General features: G+C 45.0%; 1 non-coding gene and 1 pseudogene across 1 annotated transcript; both read right to left on the reverse strand.

The window, feature by feature from the left end:
• Positions 1 to 4749: 4749 nt before the first annotated feature.
• On the reverse strand, positions 4750 to 12268 carry LOC117149755 (annotated as a pseudogene).
• Positions 12269 to 12663: 395 nt separating this feature from the next.
• Positions 12664 to 12841, reverse strand: LOC117149754. The gene has a single exon (XR_004460496.1). It is a non-coding gene; the product is annotated as a 5.8S ribosomal RNA (ribosomal RNA).
• Between the last annotated feature and the right edge of the window lie 3157 nt (positions 12842 to 15998).

Raw genomic sequence — 15998 nt, forward strand, 5'->3', positions numbered from 1 at the left:
ATAATAAATCCGTATAATGGCTAGGAAATGATACACGTTCCATTTAATCAAGTAAGTAAGGAAACAATAAGAGTAGTGGTATTTCATTGACGATACCAAACCGAGGTCTAATATCTCCCACTTATTCTACACCTCTTATGTCTCCTTACACTGCCAGAATTAGAGTCAAGCTCAAAAGGGTCTTCTTTCCCCGCTAATTATTCCAAGCCCGTTCCCTTGGCTGTGGTTTCGCTAGATAGTAGATAGGGACACGACGACTTTTCAGATCTCTCCGAACTTGTTTTACGTGGCGTGTTCCACACTGAAGGGATTACAACCACGACCCCTGAACACCCACAAGTGGTGCATGTATCAACATGGTGTATGTGTCTGGATACGCCAGACAAGCGTCCCGGACTAGAAGCTATAGCTATGTACATAGCGACCACCCCGGTAGCAATTCGAGTACTTGCTTGCCGGGCAAGCACTCCCCCTTGCTGAGGAGCGAGATCTACCTAAAATCTCTACTGATCTCTGGGTCACAGCACCCGAGTTTTGCGCAACAGCACCGTAACTCAAACGTCGAACACGAAGGCTCTACCCGCGATATGGGTACCAACCACAGCCACCACGATACTCCCACCAGGGGGCCTACCTCAATGTGCAGTCTTGGATAGCTGCACAACCCGTGGTACCGAAAGAGAGGCTCGGTGGGCCTCCTCCTTTTGCTCCGACAAGCAGGGTTAGAGGGACCTATGGCTATATTAGTCGCCTCTTACGACAAGCAATAGCGGACTGTGGAAGTATTCTCGCCCGCTAACCACACGGCGAAGTTGTTGGGCTAAACACCCTCCTCCTACGGAACACTTCGTCCGCAAACACTGCCAGCCGTTGAGTCCTCTGTTGATCTTCCAGGATTCTATCGAAGGTCCAGTTTTCGCCAAGGCGCTGCACTCCAAGTCCATCGAGGTTCCGCAAATCTGCATATAGGGGGCAAGCGCACAATATGTGCATCCAGTCCTCATATGGATCTCCACAAGCGCAAGCAGTGGTATCGCTGAGGGCTCTCCCTTGCAAAAATGCGTTAAACGACCCGTGACCTGTCAGCAGGTAAGACGTCCTCATCGAGAATCCAAATCTTGGATCCCGATAGGCGAGAGTGACATATGGGATGAATTTATGCGTCACCCGTCCTGGTTCGCTGTCATCATCCCATCTGTTCTGCCAACTCTGCAGTAAGCACTCTTCTAGGCGAGTCTTCCTCTGCTTCCAGCTTAGACACGTAGTGTCCTCATATAGCCAGTCGTTCTCCTCCAGCGGGTATCCACGCTTCAGCTTGTATTTGACCGCTAAAAACTTAGCAGCCAAGTCAAGCGGGGGAGCTCCACCTCTCCAGGAGGCTAGCCTCAGGAGGCTAGTCGTCTCCGGGCGGCTACTTGTTCGGCGGTGTCATACCATACCGGGGCACCAAACAGCACACAAGGTGCCATGAGTCCGTCATATATGGTCCGCCTGGCTCGAGGACTGAAGCCCCAGTCGGCTCGAAGCACACGCGCCAATGCTCCAACGACTCCGGTCATCCGCTGGCGAAGCGAAGCTATGTGCGTGAGGAATTTCATTCCTTCACTGACCGTGATGCCAAGGTACCGACAGCTACGCACATACGGAAGGTTCGCTCCAGCAAACCTCACCGTAGGCGCACGTCTCAAGGCACCTTTCAGCAGCATTATTACCGTCTTGCTGGTCGAGACGGCAACGCCAACTTCCGCTCCCCACGCTTCTACGATGGACATCAGCTGTGCTCCTTTTTCCTCTAGCATAGCTCGGGAATTTCCCTCGACGAGAAGCAGCAAGTCATCCGCGTATGCACTCAGCTGGCAATACGGCTGGAGACGCTGAAGCAGTACATCCATCAGTATGTCCCAGATAAATGGGCCACTGATTGACCCCTGCGGGCAGCCTCTAGTTACCGGTACTCCACAGTACCGGAACTGCTTCGGATCACTGCTCTTCGGCCGGAGAAAAAGCTCTGCCACAAGCCCATCTCCCGGCATCCCAAGTCGGCTAGTTGGCGGAGTGCAGCACTCCATTCGACGTTGTCGAATGCTCCTTTGAAGTCCACGAATGTGCCGAGCACGTATTGCGCCGGATGGCACAACACTGCTCTTCACGTGTCTCCAAGCATCCTCACACATCGTCCTTGGCGAAATCCAAACTGCCATCTGCAGCCTTCCGGAAGAACTTCTCTCACACGATTCACCATGATGGCCTCGAGCACCTTACCAAAGACTGGCAGCAAGCATATTCCTCTATATGAGGAGGCTCACACTTGTCCTTATGTGGCCCTTTGAGCAGCGAGACAACTCGTGGGCACTTCCACTCGGCGGGAAAGTATCCTAATCGGATGCATCGGGAAAACAACGATGCTAGGTGCTCGGGTATGGCGCGCCAGACTGCCTTGCAGATAGTGCCATTGATGCCGTCCAAGCCGGGAGAGCGCCTGCTCTTCAACCGGGCAACACATGCATCAACCTCGAATACTTGGAGGGCCGGTGGGACTTCCTCCGCGATGGCAGTCGGTGCTTCGGACTCCGCAACTGGGAAGAAATTGCGGAGGAGCACTCGTGCACAGTCACCCCAATCAGTGATGAGCTCGCCATTCACGCGGAGGCACCCAATCTCCGTGCACTTTCTGCGGCCTCGGCAAATCTTGTAGACGCGCCCCCATGGGTCGTCGGCATGATCTCCACGAAGCGTTTCCAGTCATCCATTTTCGCCCTCCCAATGAGCTTCTTGTAGTTGGCTGAGGCCCGCCTCAGCTCGACCACTACACGCTCTATAGCGGCACCGTCATCACGACGCCTTCCATCTTGGAGTAGGCGACGAAGTCTCCGGACTTCGCGCCTTGCAGCGCAGAGGTCGGCAGTCCACCAACGTTCTCTCCTGTTGGGCGATCGAATCGACTTTCTTCCCAGCGCAATATCGCATACATTATGTACTATACTGCGCAGGGTCGACACTTGCTGGTCCAACGGCGACTCTGAGAAGTTTTCCGGAAGTTCGGCTGCTCTACTCACCATTTCCTCCTTGAACAATCGCCAACGTGCATTGGAGAAGTTCCAGGACGGCACAGGAGCTATGCTCTCAACTGCGCGCGCGGTAGTTGGTTCGGCCACAACAGTAATGATGTTGAGGTCACTCCATTCCCACTCGTCCGCACTGGCGGCAAACATTGTCCTTCTGCCGGCATTCGCTGACCTTGTGGTCGAAACCCACGCATCTGTGGCAGGCGTATGTGCGGACCTGTGCTCGGCATCGGAATGAGAACCACTTGATGTAGACACGACCTACATCAAGCTTCGCCATCGCCCGGTCGTCTACCTCTAGCGTCACATTTACTGTGGCGCCGTCAGTTACCGACCACGCCTTGGTCAGCAGGTGCACGGACTTCTTAAACTGGGACATAGTCATTTCGCTGTCGAAGTTATTTCCATGGAGCTCCTGCATGAATTCCTCAGGGCCGATAGCTGTGTCGACGTCATAGACGACGACCTTCGGCTTCTCGGCCGCATTTCGTGCCACATTTAGCCCAACTTCAGCGAACCTCTTTGATGCTACCACCTTCTGCAGCTCTCCAACTGAAGGAGTACGAATGATCGCACCACCACCTCGGCGGAGCTCACGTACCTCATGTACTCTGACTCCGAGGGAGGGTGCAACCATCGTTCGCACCTTTTCCGCTATAGCTTTCCCCGATAGCGCAGGGTCGCCGCACTTCACCACCGCTGACCACGTCTCGCGAACCTTGGTGGTCCGCGGGGCAGCGATGGGTGCAACCTGCGACATCTGGGGAGCATTGGCGGCCGTAATCTTCAACGGATTCGACGACGGCGGCGGCGGTGGCGGCATAGCGAGCCGCGTCTCCAGTTCTCCACACCGGAGCATTAACGCCAACACCAGCTCATCGTAGCGGCTGATAGCATACGAGAGCTCTTCCGTGTCCACTTCTCCTAGGCTGCGGAAGCTGGTTCTCACCATGCGCTGGGTGGCCGACAGCTCTGCCATCATAGCTGCTTGCCCAGCACGGGCGGCAGCGGTAGCGGCAGTGGCAGTGGTGGCAACAATTTTAGCAGCAGTGGAAACGGCGAAGGCAGCAGTGTGGTCGGCAGCAGGGGCAGCAGTAGGATCAGCAGCGGTGGCAGCAGCGTGGGGGGGGGGCAGCATCGATGGCAGCGTTTGCCGTAGCCGCCCGGGCGTCCTCCAGCGACGAAAACGCCTCCTCCAGTACACCAACGGGTTCTGGCACTCCATTCGATGCCAGGGCAACCAATTTCGCCTGCGTCGGCGCCGAGCTCTTAGAGGCCAGATGGCTTCTGCGCCTGCCTCGTCTGGACTTCCTCGAGGCACTACTTCCGCTCAAGGCACTCGCGCTGCTGTCGCTCTCCATCGGCATAACTCCGATGGTGGCTCCTCCTACCGTCGACGCCAGCAACCGTATGCTCGTTTGCTCAGTGACAAAAGGTGGATGCTCCAGAGCTCCACCTATCGGTAGAGTCTGGTAGCACTAAAACTGTCCCTAGACACAAACCCTAGTAGTGACTGCCACCAATAAGCTTTTTGACAGCTGCTCAAAAAGCTTACTCGAAAAACTTACTCGTAAGCTCGCCTCGCAGCACGTGCGGAGTGGAAAATTTCCAATAGTTTATTGTTAATAATTTCCAAACCGCTTGTTTTTAACACTCGACAATTTTCGCTCGACTTACGCGGAGCACTAAATCACCGATTTAATTACTTTCCAAACAAGGAAAACTTAGTTATTCGCAATCTGTACACGAGCGCAACGAAAACACGTCCGTCGTTAATCCATTCATGCGCGGCATCAGGTGATCGAAGATCCTCCTAATGTACTATGTTACAAATAACATTGACATCACATCCATTGTAAAAAAATATAAACTTTAAATGGTTTAGAAGCCATACATCGCAAATTGCCCCTTATTTATCATTGCAGTCCAGCACGGATACGACCTTAGAGGCGTTCAGGCATAATCCAACGGACGTAGCGTCATACCACTTTTCGCTCAAACAAGTATTGTGCCATTGGTCCGTACCTGCGGTTCCTCTCGTACTACGCAGGAATGCTGTCGCAACAACGATTTGTCATTAGTAGGGTAAAACTAACCTGTCTCACGACGGTCTAAACCCAGCTCACGTTCCCTTGCATGGGTGAACAATCCAACGCTTGGTAAATTTTGCTTCACAATGATAGGAAGAGACGACATCGAAGGATCAAAAAGCGACGTCGCTATGAACGCTTGGCCGCCACAAGCCAGTTATCCCTATGGTAACTTTTCTGACACCTCTTGTTAAAAACTCTTTAAACCAAAAGGATCGATAGGCCGAGCTTTTGCTGTCCCTGTGTGTACTGAACACCGAGATCAAGTCAGCATTTGCCCTTTTGCTCTATGTGTGGTTTCTGTCCGCACTGAGCTGGCCTTGGGACACCTCCGTTATTATTTGAGAGATGTACCGCCCCAGTCAAACTCCCTACCTGTCAATGTCCTTGAATTGGATCATACCTGAGTAATTGGAGTTATACCAAATTTTCAAATCAAAAATACATAAATGCATCGTTTTATTAAAGAATTTGTTTGCGATTATATAACAAACTCGTGATACTTTGATCAAGAAGCTTGCATCAAAACCCAATACCATAAGATATAATAAATATATCCGTATAATGGCTAGGAAATGATACACGTTCCATTTAATCAAGTAAGTAAGGAAACAATAAGAGTAGTGGTATTTCATTGACGATACCAAACCGAGGTCTAATATCTCCCACTTATTCTACACCTCTTATGTCTCCTTACACTGCCAGATAGAGTCAAGCTCAAAAGGGTCTTCTTTCCCCGCTAATTATTCCAAGCCCGTTCCCTTGGCTGTGGTTTCGCTAGATAGTAGATAGGGACAACGACGACTTTTCAGATCTCTCCGAACTTGTTTTACGTGGCGTGTTCCACACTGAAGGGATTACAACCACGACACCCTGAACACCCACAAGTGGTGCATGTATCAACATGGTGTATGTGTCTGGATACGCCAGACAAGCGTCCCGGACTAGAAGCTATAGATAGGGACAGTAAAAATCTCGTTAATCCATTCATGCGCGTCACTAATTAGATGACGAGGCATTTGGCTATTTTTTTTTTTTTTTTTGATCGCGGAGGTATGGAAATCTATCGAAAGATACTAGGGCTGCCAACACTGCGTGTGGTCAGTTTTCCTAGCATGCACGATTCATTGCTCTATCTGAACCGAAGTTCCGCAACGCCTACGTACTAAAACCATCCTCATAGCCATTTGTATATAACCATTATTTTGCGATGTTTATGCCTTTATTGATGTTATGCCAAGACAGCAAGCAAATGATTTGAACCAAACGTTTTAGCTAAGTCCAATCACGGGAAAACCCGCTCAGGTACATGAACTGTTTAAAACAACCGAGACTGCCTCTCATAACCTGGACGCTAATGATATGACTATCATATTTGCTGAGGAGACCCTTGCTATCAATCTTTTAACGGATTGACCACTCCAGATCCCCCTCCAGTTCAGGGTGGCAGAATGGAATTCAATGTCACCTGCGGCTTCGAATCTGCGACGCAATTCAGTTCGTATGTCCGGTCTGTCGTATCTATTGATTTTGCGCTGGTGTGCATCATCCATAGAGTGTCCGTCTGTCACAATTTGTATGTCGATCACATCAATGTGATCTTGTCGTAGTGCCACCAGGTCCGGTTTATTAAGGCCGGATTCGCACTGCAGACTTGGTTCAACAATGACCACGCAGCCTCTCTCCTCAAGTCCCCGCTTGATTCGATTTACTACGCAGTTGTGTCTAGCTACGCGCCTCCCATGCGATCGGTAACATTTTTGCATTATGTGGTTTGTTGTTTCGGGAGCGTCACATCCTGCACGACACTGTCGTTCCAATTCGTGCCTTCCCCTTGTAGTACGAGACTTCGTGGGTAGGGCATTTATCCGCAGACGAATACCGTCTATATATTCCTTTCCTGTTAGTAAACGCGTGGGTTGATTAACCCACCCGTGTTGCGGTCCCCAATGGCCCTATTCACGGAGTCCGCTACCATCAACTGAGAGGTACAATTTGTTCGCCCAATATTTTTCTATTGCCGGACGCGATAACAATTCATTTTGTTCTGCCAATAATCTATCTCGGGCCCGTTGTTTTTCGGCTTCGAGGAAAGAGCTGGCTACCTCGTTTTGCGTGAGGTGAGGCCATTTAATGTTACTCAATCGTCTTAGCCTTAACATTGGAGCTACCCATCTTAGTGATGGAATTCCGAGACCTCCACTTTTTGGGGGTGCATGAATGAATGCTATCGGCACATCCAGCGGAAGATTTAGCCATCTTCGCACATAATATCTTATTAGTTTGTCAGTTTTTCGTAGGACGCCTATCGTCACACTCCCAAGGGCTAACTTGTGATAGAGCTGTGGGATAAGGACAGTCCTAAGGGCGAACATCCTCTGTTGTGGTTTGAGGGGGCCTTTGTCAATCTTTGTAGCTTTGGACCAATGTCCTCGGCCGGATTGCATCGAACCCTCCCGGTTGCAGTGAAGTTGATGCCTAAGTACTTCCACTCGTCCGTTCGCTTCAGTGATGGAATCTCCCTTGAGCCTACGTAGAAGCTCTGTGCCTCTAGCACGGTACACTTCTGTTTCGGCTGGCCCTTAATGCCAACGGTAAAACATTTGTCGGCATTAAGTTTGAGGCCGACGAGAGATAGAAAATCCAGCGTTTTGTCCAACAATACTTGAAGTCCCATTCGAGTTTCAGCAAATAGTACCAAATCATCTGCAAACGCGGCCGCGTTAGTAATGGCATTTCCGACTTTGGTACCAATTTCGCTGGGTAGGTTTCTAAGTAACCTGTCCATTACCAAGTTAAATAGAATAGGAGACAAAGGGTCACCCTGCTTCACTCCTCTGGCAGGGACGAATTCCTCTGAACTCCAACCGTCCCCATTGAGACTGGTACCGCCACCCTCGTACGTATTCTGTACGTAGTCAACGAAGCCCTTTGGCGCACCATAAGCACGTAAGGTGTCATATATAGATGCATGCGATAAAGAATCGAATGCCTTGCTTATGGTACATCTAAATTTGCTATGTAGCAAGATCTAAAGTGCTTATGGCTATGCCTCAAGACTAAGTCAACTATCGTCGCATTATCGGCACATCCGTCGGTAGGTAAGAAGCCACGCTGGCACGGGTCCCAATTGATTGATGAGTTCAACCGGGTTGCCAATATTGCATTTAGCTGTCTTACCAGGACTGAAGGCACCGATATTGGACGAAAGTCTTGCGGTCGCTTCGCCGTCACCGTCTTCGGGATGAAGACCAGTCGGATAGAGTGTGGTAGATTACCGCACCATAGAATTAGGTTCATTATTCGCAACATAATACCTGACGGCACCTCCCTGGCAGATTTTGGAGTTATCCCGTCAGGCCCCGGAGATGAAGATAATGAGATTCTTGACGCCCGAAGGTCATGCTCCGTAATAGCAGACCAAATCCTCTCAAGCGAGTGATCCATTTGTATCACTTCTCCACTGCAAGAGCTTGGGCTAGGCTGAGTCATTACTTCTCTCCAGTAGGGAACCATTACTTCTTGGCTTGGCATTACCGACTCATCAGTTCCATTTAGCAAGGACTTGATGCATCTTCCTTTATGCTTATCCCAGTTACGCTGGACGACAGCATACTGCTGCCTTCTGCTTTCTCTCCTATTCCGAGGTCTCCGAGGAGGCCTCGTCAGCGTGTCTCGTACACCCTGTGCCGGAAAAATTCCCAAGAGATATAGCGATAAGCATTGGAGAGTGATTTCCTTTCCCTCGAGCTCTGCCCTGTCAATGATCGTTTGTAGCTCTTGGGCTCTCCATTTGGAATGGCATTCTACGGGGCTATACCCACGCAGTTTCCGCAAAATTTCCCTGTTCTACTGTTCGAAGGGAGTGATTGGAGTTGTTTCTGATGTTGTTACTTGGTGGTTTTGCTCACTTCTACTAGGGCGGCGCCTTATGGTTAGATTTGCAACTTCCGGGACGAGAGCAGATTGCCCTCTTATCTGCTCTATTTTCTCCTTATAATCGCCCCTCTGTCTTAGCTTTTTGATGGCTTCGACGCTGCGGTTTGCAAAATACACCGCTAGTTGCTTGTTCATGTGTTTATGTCCATTTGCTGTGAGCTCAACCTCCTTTCTCGCCATCATCCACTTCTCTTCCTCACTCCACCTTGCCTTTATATCGACACGTCGACGTTCTTCATCAAGTTCGTCTGGGTGCCGAGATCGCATGTGAACACCGAGTCCTCTCTTGCTGTTAAAGGACCGTCCACATACTGTGCAGGGAACCCTAGATAGAGTAGCCGCTGCGTTTGGTTCATATTGGTCCTCCGGGAAGATATCCACGGGGGGTCGGGTCGTCATCAGATTGTGTAAAGTTATCCGAGGCTCGTTATTTGTGTTTGTAGTACCAATATGAATAAATTTCCTCTGGGGAACCAACCCATCGGAAAAGTTTTGCCGCTCAAATTAGCTGCTAAACAAGTTTAGCATTACCGGGGACCACCACGAGGAGGTTTTGAGTCGACTTGAGTAAAGGAGAGACTTGTGAGTTACAGAGTACCATTCCCTTTCCGCACATCATATGATATGACTTACGAATTACAGAAAAATACTCCCCCTCTGCTCGCAAATACCCCTGATCCCCATAGTTATAGTTATAGTCATAGTTACTCCCGCCGTTGACCCGCGCTTACTTGAATTTCTTCACTTTGACATTCAGAGCACTGGGCAGAAATCACATTGTGTCAACACCCGCTAGGGCCATCACAATGCTTTGTTTTAATTAGACAGTCGGATTCCCCAAGTCCGTGCCAGTTCTGAATTGATTGTTAATTGATAATCGTTATAATTGATAAGAACTAATTGGTTTAACCCAAATAGTATTCTTAAAAATTTTAGCAAGAAAGTTCCACAATTGGCTACGTAACTAAACTATCCGGGGAACAAGTAACTAACATAAATGCTAGAAACTCTATTTACCCAGAACGAGCACATAAACCATGTTATTGTTTCCCAATCAAGCGAGACTATCTCAATCTTCAGAGCCAATCCTTATCCCGAAGTTACGGATCTAATTTGCCGACTTCCCTTACCTACATTATTCTATCGACTAGAGACTCTTCACCTTGGAGACCAGCTGCGGATATTGGTACGGCCTGTTGAGAAGTTTGCGTGTCCCCACCATAAATTTTCAAGGTCCGAGGAGAAAATATCGACACAACAGTATATGTCATGCTCTTCTAGCCCATCTACCATATCTCTCTGCGAAAGACTTCCATGGTAGTACGGCTATAAAACAGAAAAGAAAACTCTTCCGATATCGTTCCTGTTGCCAGGATGAGCACGAGGCCCATATTTAATAACAAACGGATACTCAACAGGTTACGGAATTGGAACCGTATTCCCTTTCGTTCAAAATTATTCAAGTGTATTAAATTCGCTTTGTTTATATAGTTAGGCATTTTTGTTTTACTTGAAAATTTTCGGCTTTCGCCTTGAACTTAGGACCGACTAACTCGTGATCAACCACTGTTCACACGAAACCCTTCTCCACTTCAGTCCTCCAAGGTCTCATTCGATTATTTGCTACTACCACCAAGATCTGTACCAATGGCAGCTCCATGCAGGCTTACGCCAAACACTTCTACGCATACCATTGTACCTTCCTACTCACTAAAGTTTCAAAATTTATATCACAAGTAATATAAATCATCTACTTTAGCGGTAATGTATAGGTATACAACTTAAGCGCCATCCATTTTAAGGGCTAGTTGCTTCGGCAGGTGAGTTGTTACACACTCCTTAGCGGATTTCGACTTCCATGATCACCGTCCTGCTGTTTTAAGCAACCAACGCCTTTCATGGTATCTGCACGAGTTGTTAATTTGGGCACCGTAACATTACGTTTGGTTCATCCCACAGCGCCAGTTCTGCTTACCAAAAGTGGCCCACTGGGCACATTATATCATAACCTTGAACTTCATATCAAGAAAGTTAAGGTTCTTACCCATTTAAAGTTTGAGAATAGGTTAAGATCGTTTCGACCCTAAGGCCTCTAATCATTCGCTTTACCAGATAAGATTATTTTATATAATATTAAGTATAAGTTCACCATACCAAGTATAGTTCACCATCTTTCGGGTCACAGCATATATGCTCAATGTACGTTCGAGTTAGAGGCATAAATAATATAAATATACATTATACATAACTATATAGAACGCCCCGGGATTGTGTTAATTAGCTATAAATAGCTAAAAAACTAATCCCATTATTAGTCAAGTTATTTACGCTATTAGGTTTACATCCCAATAACTTGCACATATGTTAGACTCCTTGGTCCGTGTTTCAAGACGGGTCCCGAAGGTATCCTGAATCTTTCGCATTGTTAATCATACAAGAGCATATAATAAACACAAAAATCAATGATAATTATGCCATTATATAATTCCGAAAAATTAACGCTCTGTAATAATATAAATCTATCAGCACTTTATCAAATTAATAACATTTATTCTGTGTTAAAATGCAAGCAATTTAATTGGAATAAACTATAAGTTATATTTTATGATAAATTTGGGATATGCTAATAGATTACAATGTCCTTATATGGAAAAAATGCACATTATTTTTAATAATATTATTTAAATATTACAATTTTAATGATGAATTTTCCATAACGGATATTCAGGTTCATCGGGCTTAACTTCTAAGCAGTTTCACTTACTGTTTAACTCTCTATTCAGAGTTCTTTTCAACTTTCCCTCACGGTACTTGTTTACTATCGGTCTCATGGTTATATTTAGTTTTAGATGGAGTTTACCACCCACTTAGTGCTGCACTATCAAGCAACACGACTCTTTGGAAACATCATCTAGTAATCATTAACGTTATACGGGCCTGGCACCCTCTATGGGTAAATGGCCTCATTTAAGAAGGACTTAAATCATTAATTTCTCATACTAGAATATTGACGCTCCATACACTGCATCTCACATTTGTCATATAGACAAAGTGACTTAGTGCTGAACTGTTTTCTTTTCGCTCGCCGCTACTAAGAAAATCATTGTTAGTTTCTTTTCCTCCCCTAATTAATATGCTTAAATTCAGGGGGTAGTCCCATATGAGTTGAGGTTGTATATATAACTATATTTTGCCATAAATTCTTTATATATAAATGATAAAACAATCAATTAAATTCGTTATAAATAGTTCCAATAGTTCTTGTAAGCAAAGTTATTTTTTATCCATTTAACGAACCAACGAAGAATAATAACAAAACCAAGATTTTTCTTTTTGCGAATCATTAATAAGAGACAATTCTAGATGAAAAATATTTCAATTTTTTATGCTAGACATTTCTCAGTATTATTTGATTGAAAAAGAAAATATTTCTCTTCGTTTTTCACATTCAAATGTGAGATAATGTTTTTCATTTCTTTTTTAATATTATGAATAAAATCATTATTTAATCCAATAATATACCATATGCTTATAAAAAATTTATAAACAACTTAATTAGCATAGTCTTACAACCCTCAACCATATGTAGTCCAAGCAGCACTATAAAATTATTAAAGTACATAACAGCATGGACTGCGATATGCGTTCAAAATGTCGATGTTCATGTGTCCTGCAGTTCACACGATGACGCACAGTTTGCTGCGTTCTTCATCGACCCATGAGCCGAGTGATCCACCGCTTAGAGTTTTATAATTCATTTTTATATAATATCAATATTGTTTTTATTGAAAGAAATTAAAAATACACCATTTTACTGGCATATATCAATTCCTTCAATAAATTTATTTTTATACCTAAAAATAAATGTTGCGATATGTCTTAGTTTCATAGAAGCATTATGTATCATAATAATCTGGTTATGGTTTGCTATTTTGGGTGACACATACTGCAAAATTTATATAAAACAATAACCTGATGGATGATAGGTACAAACATTGTATATTTTAGGTTGTTGCATTAGCCATCGTATGCTCATAACATAGATGAACAATACATATTCGCCACGCGTGTATATGATATTATGGTCCATATACACACACACTTATTTCGATTACCACATTCAAAATTATTTTAATTTTAATTCGACTTCTACTTTCAAATTTTGTTTAGTTTCTTCGATTTCCATTTTCGAGAATTTGTTTTTATAGGAAACGCCATTGTAGTAGTAAGTACTGCCACAAATACGCACAACAACATTAATAATGTTAAAGTCTTTTTATGAGGTTGCCAAGCCCCACATATAAAATAAAAGCCATCTTCATTTTATTTTGACTTTAACTTTTGATTCCGTGGAATCATTTTGAAATATTTTTATTTTGGTAAATTGTATTTATTTGTATTATAACAAATGTTTATTAACGATAAGGATATTATACAATAATGATCCTTCCGCAGGTTCACCTACGGAAACCTTGTTACGACTTTTACTTCCTCTAAATAATCAAGTTCGGTCAACTTTTGCGAAACAACCGTAATACGCAAGGCGTCACAGTGATCACGTCCGGAGACCTCACTAAATAATTCAATCGGTAGTAGCGACGGGCGGTGTGTACAAAGGGCAGGGACGTAATCAATGCGAGTTAATGACTCACACTTACTGGGAATTCCAGGTTCATGTGAACAGTTTCAGTTCACAATCCCAAGCGTGTAGCCCAGTACATCTAAGGGCATCACAGACCTGTTATTGCTCAATCTCATTATTGCTAGACGCAATTTGTCCATTTAAGAAGCTAGTGTCCTTATAATGGGACAAACGAACAGGTACGGCTCCACTTACATAAACACATTCAAACACAATAAACATTTTACTGCCACCATGAATGAAGGCTACATAAGCTTCAGCACCCTAATCCTGAAGATATCTATTTAATATATTTGAGTCTCGTTCGTTATCGGAATTAACCAGACAAATCACTCCGAGAACTAAGAACGGCCATGCACCACCACCCATAGATTCGAGAAAGAGCTATCAATCTGTCTTACACACTTATGTTCGGACCTGGTAAGTTTTCCCGTGTTGAGTCAAATTAAGCCGCAGGCTCCACTCCTGGTGGTGCCCTTCCGTCAATTCCTTTAAGTTTCAGCTTTGCAACCATACTTCCCCCGGAGCCCAAAAGCTTTGGTTTCCCGGGAAGCGACTGAGAGAGCCATAAAAGTAGCTACACCCAATTGCTAGCTGGCATCGTTTATGGTTAGAACTAGGGCGGTATCTGATCGCCTTCGAACCTCTAACTTTCGTTCTTGATTAATGAAAACATCTTTGGCAAATGCTTTCGCTTAAGTTAGTCTTACGACGGTCCAAGAATTTCACCTCTCGCGTCGTAATACTAATGCCCCCAAACTGCTTCTATTAATCATTACCTCTTGATCTGAAAACCAATGAAAGCAGAACAGAGGTCTTATTTCATTATCCCATGCACAGAATATTCGGGCATTTGAAGCCTGCTTTAAGCACTCTAATTTGTTCAAAGTAATAGTACCGGCCCACAATAACACTCGTTTAAGAGCACTAGTGCAGGTTTTTAAATAGGAGGAACATATGAAAAAATACAAGTATTTAATCACATATAAGAACTCCACCGGTAATACGCTTACATACATAAAGGTATAGTACTAACCACAATTGTAAGTTGTACTACCCGTATGAAGCACAAGTTCAACTACGAACGTTTTAACCGCAACAACTTTAATATACGCTATTGGAGCTGGAATTACCGCGGCTGCTGGCACCAGACTTGCCCTCCAATTGGTCCTTGTTAAAGGATTTAAAGTGTACTCATTCCAATTACAGGGCCTCGGATATGAGACCTGTATTGTTATTTTTCGTCACTACCTCCCCGAGCTGGGAGTGGGTAATTTACGCGCCTGCTGCCTTCCTTAGATGTGGTAGCCGTTTCTCAGGCTCCCTCTCCGGAATCGAACCCTGATTCCCCGTTACCCGTTGCAACCATGGTAGTCCTAGATACTACCATCAAAAGTTGATAGGGCAGACATTTGAAAGATCTGTCGTCGGTACAAGACCATACGATCTGCATGTTATCTAGAGTTCAACCAATATAACGATCTTGCGATCGCTTGGTTTTAGCCTAATAAAAGCACATGTCCCATAAGGTTCATGTTTTAATTGCATGTATTAGCTCTAGAATTACCACAGTTATCCAAGTAACTGTTAACGATCTAAGGAACCATAACTGATATAATGAGCCTTTTCCAGTTTCACTTTTAATTCGTGTGTACTTAGACATGCAAATTAAAATTGTTACTCTTTATTTATTTAAAAAAAATAAATTTTATTTTTCATTATTTAACATTTATTTGGTGATAAACTTTTTCACTTATACTATTACGAGACACTTGGTAACTTATGTTTAACTTCGAGCTGTTGACGATCTCGTCCCGATTCTTTCAGACTCCCGATTCAGACTCCCGATTCAGACTGATCTTCAAATTCTAAGTCCTAATCCAATCAACCTCGGCCAGAAGCTTTTCTTTCGGAAAATTACCGAACTTTCGATAAAAGCTTTATGCTGGAAATTTTCCACTGCATTGTGAAATTCAATTATGCTGATCGATGCAATTTTTGATTGATACGCAATAAGTCGGCCGTGGCTTGGTCTCCAAGCGGAAGCTGTGTTTACGTTAAGTTTGGGTTGCTTATGTTAGCGGGTAGCTGAGTGCTGGCAAAGGCAATGACAAAAACAAAGACAAGGGCAATTCCGACGAGATTGAGAATTGGAATTTGTTTATAAATTGTGGAAGGGAGCTATGTTCATGGGTTGGATAACTCTCCCCCCTCTAAAATGACGCGTCCCGCTTCATTATTAATTTCGTTCAAACGTTCATT

The sequence above is a fragment of the Drosophila mauritiana genome, unplaced genomic scaffold (genome assembly GCF_004382145.1).
Source record: "Drosophila mauritiana strain mau12 unplaced genomic scaffold, ASM438214v1 U_312, whole genome shotgun sequence".
Taxonomy (NCBI): Eukaryota; Metazoa; Arthropoda; class Insecta; order Diptera; family Drosophilidae; genus Drosophila; species Drosophila mauritiana.